We start from the raw sequence: 14,795 nt of genomic DNA, 5'->3' as shown, positions 1-14,795 counted from the left end.
TGAGTTCTAAACATTCCACTAGAGCATTATTCCTCATGATTCATCCTTTTTTATTACTGATACCTCATTTAATATTGCACCAAATGCAGAAACGGTTAAAAAGATATTGTATATCAATGTGCTCATTACTTTCTTAAAGTGCCCAAATAGAATAAAAATGATTACTTTTTGTACTTAAGTTAAGCATAACACCAGAATTCGGGTTCTTGTGCTCATCTGCTGACTCGTTATGTGAAAATCTGCCATTAGTGTTACAGGGGGCTTATTCAGCTGCTTTAGGGCTTAGAAGACAGCAGTGACAGCCGAGGCTACTTTTAGAAACAAAGAATGCTGTATGTGCTTCTTTATTTCCTGACAGTCAAGCATGAGTTATCATTGATTACAAAATTACTATAGGTAAAGGGTTGTAAGGCATGGGATACAACTCTAAAATTTGGTTTTGTATTGCTTTGTATGTGCTAAACAATAGATAGATCTTTTCAAACTTGTTTTCCTTTATCAGATATATGCAGACTTTTTTATGAAAAAAAAAAACACAGTAATAGCTTGTTTTTATATTTTTGTGGTGATGTGTGCAAGATGCATGTTGTTGTAGAAAAGCATCACTTCCAGTTTGGGGTCAAGACACTTGGCTTCCCCTTGTGTTTGATGTTTCTGGAGCGATAAGATTATATTGAAACTACAGCCGGTGTCTTACTGTTGCTGTACCATATATCATTGTAGTAACAGCCTAACATGGAGGATTATGACTCGGTCTCCAGTCATAACAAACTTGTAGTACATGGAACACCGTGATTATGTACCAATATCATGAAAAAGACAAACTAGTTGACCACTTCTGTAGTGCAAGTCCTGGTCTTAACAATTGCTAAGCACCCCCTGCTTAAGTTGTCAAGATTAGGTATCATGCTGGGCAGTAAAATTTGCCAGTAGTGGCCAGCAAACAAAACCAGCAGAAGTAAAAACATATTTGTTCTGTCTGCTGTCTGTGCCAATAATCTTACCTGACTTTCTTTCCATAATGTAAGGCAGTGTGTCATGCTATCTTTTAGACAGCACATGCTAAGTGCTTTATGACTTCGAAAGCTAGTGCAAGCACTTTGCACTTTTTTCTGTAACCATTAGTGCATGGAGATGAAGCTCCATGTACTACAAAGAATTATAATCAGGGTCTCTGATTGTAGCCCTATATTGTGTGTTCTCAACAGGGATGTCAAAATTCATCTGTCGTGCTAAACTCTGGGTGAATTTCTTGGCATCCATAATACAGTTGTTGCAAGCAGAGATTCACTCAATATCCTCTGTCATATGTTCAGGATATGGATGTGAAGAAGGTGACCCTCGGCAAAAATACGTAACTAGTTACTTATGACAGGAGATACCTATCATTATTCTCTGTAATATATAAATCTTCGGACGCTGTGATATATTGCTAGTTACAGAAGAAAAAGCGGTGGAGCATGAAGTGCTTTACAGTTTTGAAAGCTGAAAGCACTTAGGGCTACCAAACAGACATCAGCAAGAATCTGTGCATCTCTAACAGGCTAACAGCTTTAAAAGCTGTTAAGCATTTAAGAATGCCTTTTTGCATGGTAGTGCAAGTGTTTTACAGGTTTTCAAACCTGTTAGCCTTTCATGGTGTTATTCTGTAGCTGATGTTTTCTATGGTGCAGTGCAAGACTAGAACATAACTGTTCTAATAGCCATACATAACAAACAATATTTTGTACCTCTTTGATCACAGAAGTGTGTATAGCAACCTTGACTTTTCCCAGTTTCGGAATGTAATTGTCCTGCTTCATATACTACAGTAATATGTTACTTTATATGACTGATGACAGTGACATTATTCATTATCATTGTGTCCATTTCTAGTTATGTGTGTTGAATTTAAGCAACTATTATGTGATAATAATTTTGTATCCATTATTAAGATAATTGGCTCATCTTTTCCACTGTGTATCTGCAGAAGCAATAGGGTTTTATGTGTAACTAAATGGAAGCCCTAACTGGGTTTTATAGTCTTTCCAGTGTTTTTGTGAGCACCAAATGAGAGTGGGTCTTTATGATGGTCTCTACTTCTGTTTTTTTTCTTTATTGTTTTAGTTGACTCATTGGGAGATACTTTTTGTCATTAGTATGAAATATAATATGGTGATAGTTCTTTAATGGGTTTTATTTGTCTGTTCATTTTGGCTTAACCATATGTTGCTTGTGAAGCCTGCAGGAATCATTTTGAAAGTAAGCATCAGAAAAAAGAAAGGGTATTCATACTCATGTTACATAAAATGGATGCCACTGTTCTGACCTCGTATAATGTTCCACAATGGTTTCAGAGTTTGTGCAAAACCTAGGAAAGTCAATCGTAAGTACTCGGCAAGAAATACAAGGCACTGTTTGCCATAGAGGATTAAGGGTACCTTGGGTACTGGGTGGTTTTCAAAGCATGCCAACTCACTGACCCCCCCCACAGCACACATGTTTATGACCATGCATAAATGCATGTTTTCTTTTGGGTTCACCTTTCTAATTGTTCTAAATTATATTTCTTGTTTACTGCAGCAGCATTTGTTAGAGTGTGTTTTAAATTTGTAGTTTTTAACATTGTTTTCCTGTAAGCAGTGAAACAAATTGTATTAATCAGTAATGCGATTTCACAGCACAACGTAACCAACAGCAAGGAAACAGCAAAACACAGCAATTAAACGCTTGTAGTTGCAAATAGCGTTTGATTCTTCATCAGAATGATGTAGCTTGTGCCTCTCACTGTCTTATATACCAGATACAATTGGTAACCTAATTGAAAAATTGATTTAATTGGATTCTAGCCATCAAACATTTAAAATTTAGTTAAATATCAGTGTTTAATAACTGGGGTACAATTAAAAACAAGTTAAAAACTTCCATAAAACAATCATACAAATGTACGTACATATGTGTACAGTTGTATAAATGTCATCAAGACATATACTAATAATTTTAAAATTGTGTAAATATGTATATCTAATAATAACTACAAAAAATGAACCCATGATAAATGATTATGAAATTCACAATTTTGCCTGTCTTAATTTTAAGACAGGTTTTAAAGAAACCATATCATTTAGACCTGGGGGACTAGATGCCTCTAACCAAAGTTGCCAATACAGTTCATGATATTCAAGACGTGTTTCCCACATACCACCTCTCACATCTTTGTCCACAATTTCTAAAGCAAAAAATGTATATTTAGCTCCTTTGCAATCTCTACAGTATGCTTATACAATGCATTGTTAATGTTTTCCCTGGTGATTTCATAAGTGTTCGTAAATTCGGTTTTTAAGTTTCCTTTCGGTCTTGCCTACATAAAAAGAATCACATAATTTGCATAAAGCCAAATAGACAAGACCGTAGGTATGACAATTTGCATAACAATTACTGGTTAGTCTTTTGTTTCTGCTAACCAATTCTATACAAGAAGCATTAACCAAGTAATTACACTGGGAACAAAACCCACATTTGTATGTACCGAATTTCCTCAACTTGTTAGTAAAAGTATTTTTGCTACTAGATTCAAAAAGATTCTTGAAATTCATATCCTTCCTGTATGTAAAACTCAAAGGACTATTTCTCAATATGTCTATATCTGTGATGTCCTGAAATTTTGACCATTCTCTTGAAACCACTTTTTTGATGATACCGGAATCACCATTGTAATCCAGAATAAAATTCTCATTTTTATTGTTCCCTACTAAAGGTTCCTGAATTAAAGTTGTGGGGTTGTTAGCTACATTCCCCAAAATTGGAGCAAATCTGTTCTTTCTACCCTCCTTAACTTCGTATATCATAGTTTCAATAAGAGAAAGGGGGTACCCTCGATCAAGAAACATTTTACTAATTGTTTCACATTCCTTGTTAAAAGTATCATCTTCTGAAGTCATCCTACTTGCTCTCACAAGTTGTCCCTTAATCAAATTCTTTTTTTGAAAAAATGGGTGTCCACTTGTGTAGTGCAAGTAGGAATTTGAGAAAGTGGATTTTCTGTAGATTTTAGAAGAGAATTTGTTATCGGTCATCATTATACTGACATCCAGGTAATGAAATTCATTATTACTTATTTCATAGGTAAAATCTAAAAAAGTGGTAGTTCCTTTTAAATATAATAAAAATTCTTGGAATTTTTCTTCACCTGCTTTCAAAAATACAAATGTCATCTAAAAAACGCTTGTAAAATGTCCAACATTCTTTAAATTCACTGTTTGTAATATAATTAAATTCCCACCAGGATAAAATAATATTAGCATAAGTCGGGGCGCAGTTAGCGCCCATAGCAACCCCCTGTAGTTGTTTGTAAAATTCTCCCTCATAAAACATAAAATTGTTGTGTAAAATAATATCCATTAAAGTAGTCGTAGCTAGAAATTCATTGGTAGAAAATTTACCAAAGGTATTAATATATTGTTCTAACCAGTCTAAACCAGTATCATGTGGGATGCAACCAAAAAGGTCTATGACGTCTATCGTAATAAAAATTAAATTGTCATGATACAATTCGGGTTGAATTTGTCTCAAAAAGTCCCATGAGTCTTTGAGAATAGTTGGTCCTTGCCAAGACAACTCTTTTAATTTTTTATCTACAAAGATAGCCAATGAAGACGTTATGGAACCTTCTGAAGCAACTATAAGACGAAGTGGGGGGTTAATGGTACTTTTGTGTACTTTGGGGATGCCAAAAACTGAGGGTACTCTAGGTTTAGAAGTAAATAAAAACTCAAATTCTTGTAAAGTAATGGTACCCTCTAGTAGTAGGTCATTAAGCATACAAGAAATACGAGAATTGGCTACGTTAACTTCATTGATAGAAACTAGTTCGTATTTCACTGCATTACCTAGTTCCTCTTTCATTTTAGATTCATAAATAATAGCATCCATAATAACCGTACCCCCTCCCTTGTCAGGTTGCATTATCCTAACTGAATTATTCCTTTTGAGTGTATCCAAAAGAACTTTTTCTTCCTTGGATAAATTTGAAGGCACTTTGTGTTTAAATGTTTGTCTCCTTATTTCTTTTTCCATGACTGAAATACAAACTAGTTTCTATCAATGAAGTTAACCTAGCCAATTCTCGTATTTCTTGTATGCTTAATGACCTACTACTAGAGGGTACCATTACTGTACAAGAATTTGAGTTTTTATTTACTTCTAAACCTAGAGTACCCTCAGTTTTTGGCATCCCCAAAGTACACAAAAGTACCATTAACCCCCCACTTCGTCTTATAGTTGCTTCAGAAGGTTCCATAACGTCTTCATTGGCTATCTTTGTAGATAAAAAATTAAAAGAGTTGTCATGGCAAGGACCAACTATTCTCAAAGACTCATGGGACTTTTTGAGACAATTTAATTTTTATTACGATAGACGTCATAGACCTTTTTGGTTGCATCCCACATGATACTGGTTTAGACTGGTTAGAACAATATATTAATACCTTTGGTAAATTTTCTACCAATGAATTTCTAGCTACGACTACTTTAATGGATATTATTTTACACAACAATTTTATGTTTTATGAGGGAGAATTTTACAAACAACTACAGGGGGTTGCTATGGGCGCTAACTGCGCCCCGACTTATGCTAATATTATTTTATCCTGGTGGGAATTTAATTATATTACAAACAGTGAATTTAAAGAATGTTGGACATTTTACAAGCGTTTTTTAGATGACATTTGTATTTTTTGGAAAGCAGGTGAAGAAAAATTCCAAGAATTTTTATTATATTTAAAAGGAACTACCACTTTTTTAGATTTTACCTATGAAATAAGTAATAATGAATTTCATTACCTGGATGTCAGTATAATGATGACCGATAACAAATTCTCTTCTAAAATCTACAGAAAATCCACTTTCTCAAATTCCTACTTGCACTACACAAGTGGACACCCATTTTTTCAAAAAAATAATTTGATTAAGGGACAACTTGTGAGAGCAAGTAGGATGACTTCAGAAGATGATACTTTTAACAAGGAATGTGAAACTATTAGTAAAATGTTTCTTGATCGAGGGTACCCCCTTTCTCTTATTGAAACTATGATATACGAAGTTAAGGAGGGTAGAAAGAACAGATTTGCTCCAATTTAGTGGAATGTAGCTAACAACCCCACAACTTTAATTCAGGAACCTTTAGTAGGGAACAATAAAAATGAGAATTTTATTCTGGATTACAATGGTGATTCCGGTATCATCAAAAAAGTGGTTTCAAGAGAATGGTCAAAATTTCAGGACATCACAGATATAGACATATTGAGAAATAGTCCTTTGAGTTTTACATACAGGAAAGATATGAATTTCAAGAATCTTTTTGAATCTAGTAGCAAAAATACTTTTACTAACAAGTTGAGGAAATTCGGTACATACAAATGTGGGTTTTGTTCCCAGTGTAATTACTTGGTTAATGCTTCTTGTATAGAATTGGTTAGCAGAAACAAAAGACTAACCAGTAATTGTTATGCAAATTGTCATACCTACGGTCTTGTCTATTTGGCTTTATGCAAATTATGTGATTCTTTTTATGTAGGCAAGACCGAAAGGAAACTTAAAAACCGAATTTACGAACACTGTTATGAAATCACCAGGGAAAACATTAACAATGCATTGTATAAGCATACTGTAGATTGCAAAGGAGCTAAATATACATTTTTTGTTTTAGAAATTGTGGACAAAGATGTGAGAGGTGGTATGTGGGAAACACGTCTTGAATATCGTGAACTGTATTGGCAACTTTGGTTAGAGGCATCTAGTCCTCCAGGTCTAAATGATATGGTTTCTTTAAAACCTGTCTTAAAATTAAGACAGGCAAAATTGTGAATTTCATAATCATTTATCATGGGTTCATTTTTTGTAGTTATTATTAGATATACATATTTACACAATTTCAAAATTATTAGTATATGTCTTGATGACATTTATACAACTGTACACATATGTACGTACATTTGTATGATTGTTTTATGGAAGTTTTTAACTTGTTTTTAACTTTGTTTTTAATTGTACCCCAGTTATTAAACACTGATATTTAACTAAATTTTAAATGTTTGATGGCTAGAATCCAATTAAATCAATTTTTCAATTAGGTTACCAATTGTATCTGGTATATAAGACAGTGAGAGGCACAAGCTACATCATTCTGATGAAGGAATACGAAAACGCTATTTGCAACTACAAGCGTTTAATTGCTGTGTTTTGCTGTTTCCTTGCTGTTGGTTACGTTGTGCTGTGGATTCTACATTAAACACCTTCGACCCTCTTATTGGTGACTCACAGTGAATTTTTGGTGTTCTAGTTTTGACTTCACTGGTTTGGTTTTGTTATTAATCAGTAATGACAAAAGTACCTATTTCAGAACATTTCAACCTTAAAAGACAATTCAAACTGCAGTCATTATAATCCACCAATATTCATACTCATTAATTACTGCTACTTTGTTCACTGTATATGTTTCACTTGTCTGATAAAAATGGTCACAATAAAGTATTCCAATGTGTTTCATACAAATACACACTAGTCCTTTAAAACAGACTAATGACTTTTTTAAATTCAATGGGGTCAGTTATTTGTATCCATATTCACACTCCAAACCCAGCAATTATAGCTACATTGTTGACTACATCCTTCTCAGATGTCTGTTGTAAACAAATAATAATGATTAAAGTAACTTATTTCAAATTTGTTTCATACACAAGCACGCAGTAGCCATATAAAAATATTCCAACTTATTTCACACATACACACACACACACACACACACACACACACACACACACACACACACACACACACATACACTAGTCCATCAAAAGCAGATTAAAGGCTGTTTAAGTTGAACAAATGATGACAGCATGAGGTACATGATAGTCCCTCCTCACCAACAGTTATAGCCACTTTGTTGACTGTCCATCCCTTATTGTTATGAAGAAATTAGTTACATGTGCTTTACCATTAGTTTTGCATAACCTTCATGAAATTGTGTAATGATCAGTAATGTCACACCTTAAGACCCAGCCATGCATAGCACAGTTTAGATAGAAGAGTATTTATGACTAGAACATAAAACATAATAACAACTTGGTAATATATCTCAAGTCAGTATACACAAGCTCTGCAGATGTAGAAGTCATCTGAATTATTTCACACTAAGGAGAACTATTACTAATATAGATGCTGCAGTTGCCATGACATTTCCTGAACTAGATCAGCTATGAAATAGAGAATGGTTGCCAAATTACAAACATATGTGCATAGTTAGTTACTAGACACGCAGCCCATGTGCCCATTAACGAGCCTAGCCTAAATTCCCAACTGCCAGAAAGCACTGTCTGGTTAGGTGATTAGCTCAAAGTCACACAATAGGTAAATGAAGGTGGAAAAATGCAAAAGCATTCATCTTCACCACTATCAGATTAACAGTTTTTAACTAAATTTAGAAATTCTTTACAATACAGTCTTGTAGAGAAGACTGTTTCACAGTAATGTGCAACAATGACTGCAAAATGGATGCTGAAGATCCAGTGATTCTGATCATCGCTTCAAATGGTGCAGACTGTTTATTCTGACAAATCTCAACACATTTGCAGTTGCTGAAGAATGTGAAGAAGGTATTGCAAAATTATAATACTAAAATGAAACATGTTAAGACTATATTACACCAGCCTATTAATGAATTAATTCATTCTTTAGTACAATCAGTAAAAACAAAATGTAAACTCCAGCAAAGCTAGCACTTCCACTGAGTGACCTCACAAACCTCCTGCATCAGAGGCACACGGGGCACATGAAAATTATCCTTACGAACATCATGTGTCTCAGCCAATTGGCGACTCTGAATGCCCATGACTCGTTTCATCGCTTCAATGGATAATTTCAGGCCACTAAAGCCTAATGATGGTGGACATCAGCTGAGTTATAACAGCCCTGTGTTTCTAGTGCTTAGTCAAACACCCGGCTTGTGCTGTGCTGATGAGGTCATAACAAGGCCGAAATATGCATATCCACAGCTTGTGGGGTTTAGCTTTATTAGCCTGAAATTGTCCATTGAAGTGACAAAACTAGTCTTGGGCATTCAGGGTCGCAAATTGGCTTAGATTCCTGATGTTCGTAAGGATCATTTGCATGTGTCCCATGTGCCTCTGATACAGGAGGTTTGGGAGGTCACTCAGTGGAAGTGCTAGCTTTGCTGGAGTTTTCATTTTGTTTTTACTGATCAGTTTTTCAGTGGCCTTCTCACTCATTGTTTTGATTTGTTGTTTGGGATGTTTTTGCAGTGACCCTAATGATGGTGGACATCAGTTGGGTATAACAGCCCTGTGTTTCTAGTGCTTAGTCAATCACTCTGCTTGTGCTGTGCTGATGAGGTCATAAGGCCGAAATATGCATATACACAGCTTGTGGGGTTTGGCTTTATTGGCCTGAAATTGTCCATTGAAGTGGCGAAACTAGTCTTGGGCATTCAGGGTCGCCAATTGGCTGAGACACCTGATGTTCGTAAGGATCATTTGCATGTGTCCCGTGTGCCTCTGATGCAGGAGGTTTGGGAGGTCACTCAGTGGAAGTTCTAGCTTTGCTGAAGTTTTCATTTTGTTTTTACTGATTGTTTTTTCAGTGGCCTTCTCACTCATTGTTTTGATTTGTTGTTTGGGATGTTTTTGCAGTGACCCTAATGATGGTGGACATCAGCTGGATATAACAGCCCTGTGTTTCTAGTGCTTAGTCAAACACTGTGCTTGTGCTGTGCTGATGAGGTCATAACAAGGCCAAAATATGCATATCCACAGCTAGTGGGGTTTGGCTTTATTGGCCTGAAATTGTCCATTGAAGCAATGAAACGAGTCATGAGCATTCAGAGTCGCCAATTTGCTGAGAAACCTGATGTTCATAAGGATCATTTGCATGTGTCTTGTATGCCTCTGATACAGGAGGTTTGGGAGGTCACTCCGTGGAAGTTCTAGCTTTGCTGGAGTTTTTCATTTTGTTTTTACTGATTATTTTTTCAGTGGTCTTCTCACTCATTGTTTTGGATTCATTAGTACAATGAATAAAGCAAAAAATTAAAGACAGTAATATTATAACATACAGCATAGTTTTTTTTCAGGTTGGGGGGCTTACATGCTTGCATGACACCTACATCTCAGTTTTAACCTCTGTATATCTTTTATATCATTAATAATAGCTATCCCCTTTCACATCACTTGGTACAGGTTTGACATACCTGAATGGCTGATAATGCCATATTGTGGCAGCATTCATCTCCAGAGTCAACAGAGACAGATAATGGTCAAATGAGCCCTACACAGGGTAAAGAACTTGTCTTTCCCCAGTTACCACAAAATACCGTTCAAACCTGTCAGCATGCATGCTGGGGTTTTTTTGTATTTACTTTTACAATCATTGCAGAGATTTGGATTTTATTGGAAACCTTTTATTTCAAATTTTACAGTAAAAACACTGACAGACATTTTCTGCACTAAACAAACCACTGTTACATTGAAAACAGACTTTACATGATAAACAGTATATTTCCCTTTCCTTGAAACTCGCATTTAGTGAAAATGCATGAGATTAACCATTAAACTACAAGAGATGTGCCGGCATTCATAAGCAGATAGCATATAGTGAAGCTCTAATGTGAGGGGTGCTGGAATTCAAATGGCAAATGTGTAACAGATTTGCTTACTACTTGGGGCACCCCACTAGGTAAAAGTGTCCCCTTTTGCTTTCCAAGATGGTTGCATACTGATCAACAACTTAATTTTAGCTCTCTTGGTGTGAAAAAAAACTGATTGATAATGATCAGTAATTCTGCCTGATTTAGTAAAATTAAGGTGTACTGCCTGGATGCCAGCAAAGAAGCAACTTGGAGAGCCTGAAAGAAAACCAACTTGAAAATATGAAGAGAAAACACCGATTGGGAAGAATCCTGTAGATGTTCAGCAAAAAAGCAGTTCAAGCTCCAGATTTGGTACAGGAGATGGCTTCCAGTTATTTAGAAGAAAAAGTAAGTCAGATGCACTCAGAGCTGATTAACATAAATGAAACAGTGAAGCAGCTTATCAACTCAAATAGCAAAAGACTGAAAACAATGGAAGAACCTTTAAACAGCTATTCCAATGAGTTGATAAAACTGCAAAAATCAGAGGTCGAAATTCAGAAAATGCTGGTTGAGTATAAGACTACTCAAGAAGAGTTGCTTCAAAAAATGGTAGAATTAGAGGACAGAGCATGAAGAGAAAACCTGCAATTTTCTACTGTACCACAGAAAATGGAAGGAACAGACTGCATTCATTTTATGAAAGCACAACTAATTGAATAAATGGACTGGTATTCCACAGCAGGGTCTGTTAATTGAAAGGGAAGACGGTGTGTATGCTCCAAACTTGGCCTTGGGAAAGCAGCCAAGACCTGTATTAGACAAGATGCAATCATGCCAGCAAAAATAGTTGATCCTGACAAAACTGTAGCAGAAAGCCAAAATATTACAACATTGGAGGCAGTCAAGTATTTCAGGAAAATAATTATTCACTGTGCACAAGGTAGATGAGAAGCAAATTTATCCAAGAAATTAGGGAATGTTGGGAGGAAGGTGTGATATTCAAGCTTAAGGTATCTAGCTGTCTTTAGAATATTTTTTTCCTAGAGGATCAAAGTCATTTTTTGTTTTATGCAGAAGGGGCTGAGAGGGAAATACAAAAGTTTGTCTAACAAGAAGTGAGCCATCAAATAGAAGTGGACTCTGCTTCTCATTCTTCTAAGCATAAGGCTTTTAGAGAGACTTTGCCTGTGAAACCTTTTCTAGTGTTCCAATTGAAAATGCCTGAGAGACCGAAAAAAGCACAGGAATTGACTAGAAGAATCAGGAATACCTTGGACTTAAGCTGGTGTTTGGGATTGGGAGATGGAGATAAACAGGGAGAAGACCAGTAACACTGAAATTAGTGAATAAATAAGAGACTATAAAGTATCAGTCATATTTGTGAAATATGGGTTTACAAGAAAAAGTGGCTGAGAAAGCCTGGAATTTTTGTTGACTTTTTTAAACTTGTTTGAGGACTGAAAGACATATGCCCCACTTCATGTCATTAATGTTTGAAAGGACACTTAAAAGAAAAAGGAAAAAAGTAACTGTAGGCAAAATAATGTTTGTTCTTCACAGTACTTGTATAAATGATTTTATGAAATTGTATGTTATATAGTGAAGTATTTTCAGTGATTATGTGTAATAAAGATACTAGAGTAAACAGGTACTTTTTTCATGTTCAGTTTTAAGAAATGAAGGCATTACAATGTAAAAAGAGAAAAAAGATTGAACAAAACCATGCTGAAGTCTACAGATTGTAATATTGGGCTGTTTGGCTGGGGTATGGGTTTACAAATGCACTGATTAAAATATATGTAGAATTGAATTTTTTTTTGCATAGGTGAATGTTTGAATTAATGTTCTTGGCTTAATCTAATTACAAGGTTTTTTTGAATGCTGTTGGTTTTTAAAAAAATGAGAGACCACAATATAATGCAGTTTTCTTTAAGCAAATAAATGTTCACTCCTTGTTGAGAGGTTTGCACCTGAGATCATCTGTACATTTTGTTTGCATGTTTCCATGTAAATAAGATGACTAAACTTAAAGACAGTAAATCAAAGAGGTCTGAACTTTGTTTACTGAGAGAAACATAACATTAATAGGTACAAGGACAAGTAGCACAGTATAAAGTCTGAAATTATTGGAAGTGAATAAGAGGTAATAGGTTTTCTGGTAACTTATATTTTATTATTGGAAGTGAATAAGAGGTAATAGCTTTTCTGGTAACTTATATTTTAACTTTGTTGACACATTAATGCATTTACTGGAAGAGTATTTAATTTAGTTTTAGTTAAAGATAGCCAGTGCACTTTTTCTTAAGTCTTAAAGATAATGTTTCTGAAAGCATACAAATTGCTCTTAACATTCTGGAGGGGAATAAAGATAAGACAAGAACAGACAGATGTTAGTGCAAGTAAGAACATAGGCAGTAACATGCATCATAGCATGTATACCTTAATTTTAGATTAATTAGTGCCTGTAGGTGCAGCTGTCAGTTTGGGACAGTTGTTTTTTTATCAAGAGGGTTAAACTTCATTATATGAAAACATACATAGTTTTGTGCATTTGTTGTAAGTTAATAGGTTATGGGTGTGTTCTATGGTACTTTTTGAGGACTTTCATTACAACAAGAAGGCTTGTAAACTGTTACATAGGTTCAAATAATGATAACAAGAAACAACATGTATAAAAGATCAATCTGCCATACATTAGTGGGTGCATGTAACTCAAATGTTGGAAATAGACATTTAAAAATCTGTCATATATAGTAGGTGGAAATAATAACATCTTATCATAATGGCTACATTAAACACATTATGTTGGAATATGAATGGCTTCACAGATCTAGACAAAAAGTTGAGTATTGAATATATCGAGAAATGCAGTGTGTAAATAGCAATGTTACAGCAGACAAATTTACAAAGAAGTGATTGTGTGAATTTGATAAAAAAGGATTTCAGGATAGATATCCAGCAGAATGTCAGGGACAAAGGAAATGGGGGAGTATTTATACTAATTGCTAGAGGAGGAAGAGGAAAAAATAGTAATGGCAGATTTGTGGTAGTAACAGGCCACTGGTAAGGGAGGAGGATTGTGCTGGCATATATTTATATTCCACCTAAAATTGTTAAGATGGAGGTTAAAAAAATTTGGGGAAAAATAATCAGCTTTCAGCAGAGAATATTACTTATAGGTGGCAACTGGAACTTGATTTGCAAATGTGAAGATGTGTCTGGTGACCTAGAATGGAAAATATAACAAAAGAAGGAAGATTTCTGAAGAAATTTATGAAAATATTTGGTATGAAAGCCATGAATTTAGTAGTGGGAACTCATGGTAATAAAGTAAAAATAAGACACTGGCAGTCCCCCACCTGCATGTTAAAAAGAGAAGAATTTAAGGAATGTGTAATGGAAATTATTCAAGAAAAAAGCAGGGTAGAAGTAAAAGAAAAAGAGAGATGGTTAAAAAGTAACAATAATTATTTAGAGGGGCTGTCAAAGGTTAAAGTATTGCAGAATAAGGTGAATCTTGCGGAATAAGAGCAGGCACAACTGCAGAGTGCTAAAGTGAAAATAAGGGAGTATCTGTAAAATATGCAAACATTCAGAAAGATTGCTGTTAAGCAACTGTTTTTTGATAACTCAGTACAAAAAGTTTTAACATAGTGACTTGGGCAACATAAAGTAGAAAGGGTTGCTGCCAAACTTAAGGAGCTATAACAAGAAAAATAACCAGAGATCCTGTAGAGGTAACAGAGATATTTTGGACTTTTTATGAAAATTTGTATAAAGCAGAGGAATGTGGAAATCAAGAAAAAACACAAATGGAAATATTTATGGAAGACTTAAGTATTCCAAGGTTAGAGATAGATAGATAGATAGATAGATAGATAGATAGATAGATAGATAGATAGATAGATAGATAGATGAGGCTTAATAATTATCAGTTAAGAAGAGATGAGTTAAATACGGTGATGTATAATCAGTCTGCAGGAAGGTCTCCGGGAATAGATGATAATTCCTATGGAAGTTTGGAAGCTAGAAAGGAAGAAAGTGGTAAAGATATGGAAGGTTTTCTTTAACAGTATTTTAAAAAGAGGGTAAGCATCAGCACTCTGGAAGAAGTCTGTGGTGGCTGTAATACCTAATGACAGTAAAGACCCATCAAGCCCAACTTTATATAGAC

At 34.9% G+C, this 14,795-nt stretch overlaps 1 protein-coding gene across 1 annotated transcript in view; it reads left to right on the top strand.

Annotated features, from left to right (window-relative positions):
- COG5 (component of oligomeric golgi complex 5) overlaps window positions 1-14,795 on the top strand; it is a 3,265,454-nt gene that overhangs the window by 3,083,438 nt on the left and 167,221 nt on the right. The gene's annotated exons all lie outside the window — the stretch shown is intronic.

Source organism: Protopterus annectens, chromosome 11.part0 (assembly GCF_019279795.1).
Source record: "Protopterus annectens isolate FY-2018-M chromosome 11.part0, PAN1.0, whole genome shotgun sequence".
NCBI lineage: Eukaryota > Metazoa > Chordata > Ceratodontiformes > Protopteridae > Protopterus > Protopterus annectens.
This window is presented reverse-complemented; position numbering and strand designations above follow the sequence as displayed.